At 39.4% G+C, this 7944-nt stretch overlaps 1 long non-coding RNA gene across 1 annotated transcript in view; it reads left to right on the top strand.

Annotated features, from left to right (window-relative positions):
• The first annotated feature begins 3041 nt into the window (after window positions 1–3041).
• Window positions 3042–7944, top strand: part of LOC118705046 — a 28663-nt gene continuing 23760 nt past the window's right edge. Inside the window, exon 1 of the long non-coding RNA XR_004983587.1 lies at window positions 3042–3209. This is a non-coding gene — a long non-coding RNA (uncharacterized LOC118705046). The remainder of the gene's footprint in view (window positions 3210–7944) is intronic.

Genomic DNA, 7944 nt, shown 5'->3' with positions numbered 1-7944 from the left:
CCCCCTTGCTTTGCTTTATCCCACCTCCATAATCTATCATCAATTAATTTCATGTAACCCACTTATGTCCCTCCTTTGATTGCAATGTATAAGTACAAATGTAATACTCCATTCTCAATTCATTGAGTTCTGCTTCCCAGCATATGTCAACAGTTTGGCTCAAATAAATTCACAAAAATTCTTAAAAAATAATAAGCCTATGAAAAATAATGTGGTATGATTACCTCCATTTTACATAAGAACACAAAACTTAGAGACAGGACCAGCTAGATGATGTTCAGGGCCCTGTGAAAATTAAAATGCAGAACCCCTTATTCAAACATTATTAATAGTTTTAAGGAAGTGGCAGCAGGGCTTTTTTAGATTTTTATTTATTAAATTAATTAGGGTGACATTGGTCGAGGTGAACATATAGGTTTCATATGTGGGTATGAAGCTATGTTACAAGATCTGTATGTTGCACCCTGTACCCATCACCCAAAGTCACATCCTCTCCTGTCACCTCATATTAGGACCCTCTTCTTCCCCACCCCTTCCCTCTGGCAGCCACCACACTGCTGTTTGTGTTCATGAGTTTCAGTTCTATATCCTACGTATGAGTGAAGTCATTGGTTCTTAGCTGTCATCCAGTTTGATTTGTTTGCATGTGGCTTTCCAATTTCCCCAGCACCATTTATTGAAGAGACTGTCTTTACTCCAATGTGCATTTCTGGCTCTTTTGTCAAAATTTATCTGTCCATATACATGTGGTTTTTATAGCTGGGCTCTCTATTCTATTCCATTGATCTGTGTGTCTGTTTCTCTGCCAATACCATGCTGTTTTGATTATTGTAACTCTATTATAATTTGAAGTCAGATAGTGTGATACCTCCAACTTCATTCTTTTGTTTCTTAAAACAAGCCTATAATGATATAAACTTCCCTCTTATCATTGCCTTCGCTGCATCCTAGAGGTTTTCATATGTTGTGTTATCATTCTCGTTTCTTTCTATATATATCTTTTGATCTCATCTTTTATTTTTTCTTTGACCCAGACATTTTTTAGTAGTATGTTGTTTAATATCCATCTATTTGTGGGTTTCTTTATTTCCTTTTTCCAGTAGATTTCTAATTTCAAGGCATCATGATCAGAAAATATGTTTGGTATCATTTCAATCCTTTTTAATTTGTTGATGCTAGTTCTGTGACCCAACATATGGTCTGTCCTTGAGAATGTTCCATGTGCACTGGAGAAGAATATATAATCTGATGTTCTGAGATGAAATATTCTATACATGTCCATTATGTCCATTTGGTCTAGTACTTCATTTAAGGCTGATATTCCTTTATTGATTTTCTGTTTGGTTGATCTGTCTAGATCTGTCATGGAGTATTAAGGTCTCCAACTATGATTGTGTTTTGATCTGTTTCTGCCTTTAGTTCTATGAGTAGCTGTTTAATATATTTTGGTGCTCCCTGATTGGGTGCATGTATATTAAGAAGTTTTATGTTTTCTTGATGTAGTGTTCCCTTTATCATTATAAAGTATCCATCCTTGTCTCTTATTATCTTGAAATCTATTTTGTTGGATATACTAGTAAGTATGGCTGTATCTGCTTTTTTGTGGATGTTATTTGCTTGGAGAATTATTTTTCACCTTTTTACTTTAAATCTACCTTTGTCTTTGCTGTGTAGATATGTCTTTTGTAAGCAGCATATGATTGGGTTTTGTTTTTTGATCCATTCTGCTAATCTGTGCCTCTTTACTGAATTCAGACCCTTCTTGATGTCTGAGGATTTCCTGCAGCTATTTTTTCTTTTGTTTTCTGGTAGCTCTGTGCCTCCGTTGATTATTTTTCCTTTATACTCTGTCTGTTGTTTTTGTTCAGTGGTATCCTACACACTTTCCACTGTTTTCTCTTTTTTTAATTTTTTAAAAATATATTTTATTGATTTTTTTACAGAGAGGAAGGGAGATAGAGAGCTAGAAACATCGATGAGAGAGAAACATCGACCAGTTGCCTCTTGCACACCCCCTACTGGGGATGTGCCTGCAACCAAGGTACATGCCCTTGACCGGAATCGAACCAGGGACCTTTCAGTCCGCAGATGGACGCTCTACCACTGAGCCAAACCGATTTCAGCTGTTTTCTCTTTTTTAAGCTCTATGTTTTATTTGAGGGATTTTTGTGTGTGGTTGCCATTAGGTTTATAAAAAATGAAGTTGCATATGCCTGTATACCAGTTTTTTTCCCTTTTGAGTGCATCTGATTTTCATTTTCCTTTGCCAGTTCAGACCTTTACCCCTTCCCTTTGTGTGTTTTTATTGTCACAAATGCTCCCTGTGTATACTGTAAGTTTTTGATGATGTTACTCATAATGTTGTAACCTTATGTTCTTTGTTTTAGATAGAATAACTCCCTTGAGTATTCCTGCAATGGAGGGGTTTTGGTGATAAATCCCTCAGTTTCTGTGTGTCTGGGAAGGTCCTTATTTCTCCTTCATATTTAAAGAATAATTTTGCTGGATATATTATATATGGCTGATAATTTTTCTCTTTCAAACATTTGAATATTTGGTCACAGTCTCTCCTGGCTCATAGACTTTCTGCTGAAAAGTTGGATGAAATTCTGATGGGGTTTCCTTTGTAGGTCACTTCCTTATTTTCCCTGGCTGCTCTGAAATTTTTTTTCTTTGTCATTAATTTTTGACAGCTTCATTACTAAGTGCCTTGAGAGGGCCTCTTTGAATTGAGGTAACTATATGTTCTGTTTGCTTCTTAGATTTGAGAATCTAGTTTTTCCATATATTGGGAAGTTCCATCCACTGTTTTAAGAGACTCTCCGTTCCATGCTCCCTCTCTTCCTCCTCCACAATGTCTATGATTCTAATAGGACTTTTTCTGATGCAGTCAGAGGTCTCATAGAGCTCTTTCATTCTTCTTTATTCTCAAGTCTCTCTCTTCTTCCCTCTGCATCATTTCTTGATTCCTATCTTCAATATCACTAGTTCTTTACTCTGACTGGTTGGTTCTGTTTTCTACACTCAACAGATCATTCTTCATTTCCAGGAATTCTGATAGATTTGTTTTTAAAGTTTCAATTTCCTTAGAGAAATGCTGATTTTGTTCATTGATTTGCTTTCTGAGTGCACTGAATTGCCTGTTAGTATTTCCTCATGTCTCTTTGAGTATTTTCAGGATTGCAATCTTAAAATCTCTATCATTTATAGTATATAATTCTATGTGTTCCAACCTACGGTACTAAGAACTTTTCATTTTCTTTCTGGTCATCTTCATTACTGTGGTTCCTCATCGTATTTGCTGCCCTCTTTGGTTTTCGCACTTATCTCTGAAGAAGTCTTTCTACTATTCCAGTAGATGGCACTGAATTGCAAGATTTTTTTTTTTTTTTTTTACCTCTGTTTCCTCCAAGATTTGACCTCCGTGGCTTCTGTAAGACAGTACCATGGCATTGTTTAGGAGTAGTGTTTGTTTTGCCCTAACCATAATGGTGACCTCTGACCTCCATGATTCAGTAACAGAGGGAAACAGTGATTCTACCACAACAGCTCTTGGTTTATAGATAATATGCTCCTGAAGCCAACTCCAAGGGCAACAAGAGGTGAGGTTTGGAAGTCTAAGCAGCAGCAGACTCTGTAATTTCCTTTTTCTGTCTAAAATACCACTGCCAGGCATAGCAGTGGGGAGCCGCACAGCAGCACCCTATGCTCTGCTAGGCGGGCATCTGCTGACAGTCACTGTTTGCCTCGCTGCTCCCATGGGACTCAGACCCCATTTGCTCTGGCTCCTCAAAACTCGTAGCCCTCTACTCACCACTCGCCTCTGGCTGCTTGCCAAGTACATGACTTAATAGACTGTCCTCTCTGGCTGCTGGCTAACCGTTAGCCAGGGCTCATTGGCCTGCTTTGCTTCCCCCCTGCAGCTCGCTGGTCCTTCCAGCCAAAAGAAGTGCCTGCTACTGCCCCTGGCTTTCTTCTCTCCCCCTGCTAGGTACAGCAGGGCATTAAACCAAGTATTAGGCCCTGGGCAACTGCACGGGGAAGTTGCATATATAGGAAGACAGTCCTACTCAGAGTAGTTAAATAACTTGCAGAAGATGAAGAGTTAATAAGTAGCTGAAATTTGAACCCTAGTAGTTTGACTTCAGAATTTAGAACACTCACTCTTAGACACAGCAATAAACATTATCTATCGAGTATTTTCTCTGTGCCAAGCATAAAGATTATCTCTTATCTATCTATCTATCTATCTATCTATCTATATATATATATATATATATATATATATATATAAAAGGCTAATTTGCTGTGTCCCTCCAACCATCTGTTATGATGAGCACTGACCATGAGAGGGCAGATGCTCAATGCAGGAGCTGCTGTGACCTGCACTGGCCAGCACCACAGATCTGGTGCAGACAAACCAACACTCTACTTCCCCCAAGTGGGACACAGGCCCCACAACCACCCCAGAGTGACACCCCACCAAATCACAGCCAACAGTGCCAAGACCCCATGGTGCAAAATGCAGCCCACAGCCCAGCCCAGCCCAGAAATGGTGGTCGTGGGTGCCCAGATAATGACATCATGTAGCAATACCTGGCTTCCTCTCCCTAGCAATTAACCTCCTTGGAGTTTCTTTAGCCTAGGAACCCCACTTGCTTTACAGCCAGGTGGAAACATTTACACTTTAACCAAATGTCTGTGAAGCATTTTTCCCATGCCTCATCTCATTTGATCCTCACAGAAGTACTGGAGTAGGTAGATAGGAAACTTGGAAGAATCCAGTTTTCTTGTCATTAGACAGAAAATGGAGATTTAGAAAGTTCAGAAACGGCCCTAACCGGTTTGGCTCAGTGGATAGAGAGTCAGCCTGTGGACTGAAAGGTCCCGGGTTCGATTCTGGTCAAGGGCATGTACCTTGGTTGCAGAGGCACATCCTTGGTGGGAGGTATGCAGGAGGCAGCTGATCGATGTTTCTCTCCCATTGATGTTTCTGACTCTCTATCCCTCTCCCTTCCTCTCTGTATAAAATCAATAAAAATATTTTTAAAAAATAGAAAGTTCAGAAACGACTTATGAAAAAGAAGTAAGAAATGGTGGATCTTGAAAATGACTTCAAGTTTTCTCACTGCACAATCAAACACTGCTACAGCTAAATATTTTACACTTTGTATTCCCTGCATGATCTACAATAATAATCTGCTTCGTGTTGATATTTATTGCTGTGTTGCTAACCTGAAAGAGAAGTTGGGGAGTTGGGGTGCTTCACTGGGCTGCAAAAAGTATAGCTAAATCAGAAAGCAGGCCTAATTAAGCAAGTTTATTCTATCAATATATAAATAAAAGGCTAAGTTTACTCACATATGCACAATACATATAAAGCTCTCAGTGGTGCCAAACGCATGTATGTGTTTTGATCTGTCATTGTTGATGGTAAATTTGGTTGACTTTTTATAGAGAATGGATGAATAGCGATATTAAAATAGTTCTTCTAATTAATTTCCTTTCAATGTGCACGAATCCGTGCATTGGGCCTCTAGTAATCCACATAGTAGTCCTAAAAAGCCATTTTTATCCCCATTTTGCAGATGAGAAAACAGTTAGCCAGGGCTCAGCAGCAGCCCCTGAACAATGGATGAACAGATTACTCTGACACAGTTTCACTGTGAAAGAGAGGGCTAAGGGGCTTGCCTGGCTCAATGGTCCAAGCAGCTTCAATTGCCTGCCTTGTTAGGCTTTTATTGGAATTGTTATCTTTAGATACAACCAGTAGGGTGAGTAATCTTGAAAGAACACATGTGTTTACATTGTCCTCTAGGTAAGGGCATCCAGGGATTAAGCATAGGAATTCCAGTAAACACCGGGGTCTGCATATGCACAGACTTGTTTGGAAAGGTCAGGAACAATTAGAGGTGCCACCTTCGACACTCCCCTAAGTCTCCCTTAAGTCAGAATCTGACAAACAGGGCAGGCGGCCTTCCACACACTTCCCTTTTATCAGAATGTCCTCCTGACAAAGTTGAGTTGGTGGAATAGTGGTGAGCATAGCTGCCTTCCAGAATGTCCTCCTTACAAACTTTCCAACCAAGTCTCTTGTGTTCCCCATTTCCCCTTTTTTGTTTTGTTGAATGTAGAAGACAGAGGGAGGTGGTGAACTTCCTGCTTTGGAATGTCAGGGTCTGTGAAGCGCATTTACTGCTCCAATTCCAATTTTACAGACTGTAAGGAAAACAAAAAGAGCAATGATTAGTTATATGGAATGTGTGGAGTGTGAGTACACTCCAATAATTGCTCAGCCTCTGCCATCAGCTTCTTCATCATTCCCCAGCTTATTCTAAGGACCATCTGGATCCAGGGAAGGCTCAACGTTCAGGGCTACAGAGTACCTAGACCCAAATTCTTCATTTATGGAGGAGGATTGGCCCCGTGCCATGCCGTGGCAGGGTTTAATCCCGTGAGCTGGAATCTACAGCGGCCCTGTGGGGGTAGAAATACATGCTTATCCTCTCCCATGTTAATAATTCATTGGGTCCTATTAGTGTCCACATCTCTCCACAAGACTTGTGGTTTCTGAGGTGAGGTTATTGAGGATTGAAAATAATCATTCAAGCCGAAACCGGTTTGGCTCAATGGCTTGGGGACTGAAAGATCCTGGTTCGATTCTGGTCAACGGCATGTACCTTGGTTGCGGGCACATCCCCAGTAGGGTGTGTGCAAGAGGCAGCTGATCGATGACTCTCTCTCATCGATGTTTCTAACTCTCTATCTCTCTCCCTTCCTCTCTGTAAAAAAATCAATAAAATATATTTTTTTTAAAAAAAAGAAAAGAATCATTCAAATTTAAAAAATTAAGGGTAAAGAGTGCTTTAGGTAGTATTATAGCAGGGTCCTTGAGTCCCATATTTCTCCTTTTCTGTTTTATTATCATGGCATGTTCAACAATAGCCTGCCCTTGTGCATTATAATGGATTCCCATAGAATGCTGGATGGACCAAGTTCTGCAAAAGGCAGCAAAGTCATGGATTCTATAAGTAGGTCAAATTTCAGTTTTTATTTTGGTTAATATAGCTACAATTGGAAACAGGTCTTACCAAATTTGTGCAAAGAAATGTATTTCCACTTATTAAGAATAGCCAAATTCTGGAGGGATAGGTGGAGAGAATATATAATTTACCAAATTGTGTTAAAATGCTTCTTTATATCTGAAAAACAAAAATTTAAGAATCAGAAATACTTGCAAATGACATGGAATCTTGTCCTTTCTGCAAAACGCAATATTCCAGAACAACAATTAGAGCTATAAATGAAAGCATAATATGGTTATTATTATTTGACAAAGCTTTCCATGTACCGTAAGCAGAAAATTTTCCTTCATGAGAGAGAAAACAAACACTTGAGGGATTCCAAGAGGCCTAATAGAGTGATCTAAAGCCAATTCTAGGTCAAGAGAGTTTCAAACTCATTTTACCAAAAGATCATTTATCAAAGTGTAAGATGTGCTGCAACCAAGGTACATGCCCTAGACTGAAATCGAACCTGGGACCCTCAAGTCCCAGGCTGATGCCCTACTCACTGAGCCAAACTGGTTAGGGCTGTTTGAAATTTTTTACTACAAACATGCATGCTATTGATATTTACAATCAGATAGAAAAATTCATTTCAGAAAAAATCTTAAAGATCCAGCTGAAACACCTATTTAATTTCATACTAAATTATTCAGGCTTTTAATAAGTAAGAAATTCTGAATACAGGATGACTTCTGATTTAGTAGATTAGGAGCAGTCCTCCCAGCACATGCACTGCTTCCACGCCAGGCTGCTGGAGAATCCTTTAACCATCTGGCCAAACTGACACAGCATGACCCACGGCTTCGTAATATAAAATAGAATCTTTAAGGCCAAGATGGTTTTTTAAAGATTGTAGCTACCGTAACTTTTTCATGCG

Source organism: Pipistrellus kuhlii, unplaced genomic scaffold (assembly GCF_014108245.1).
Source record: "Pipistrellus kuhlii isolate mPipKuh1 unplaced genomic scaffold, mPipKuh1.p scaffold_m20_p_1, whole genome shotgun sequence".
Classification (NCBI taxonomy): domain Eukaryota; kingdom Metazoa; phylum Chordata; class Mammalia; order Chiroptera; family Vespertilionidae; genus Pipistrellus; species Pipistrellus kuhlii.
This window is presented reverse-complemented; position numbering and strand designations above follow the sequence as displayed.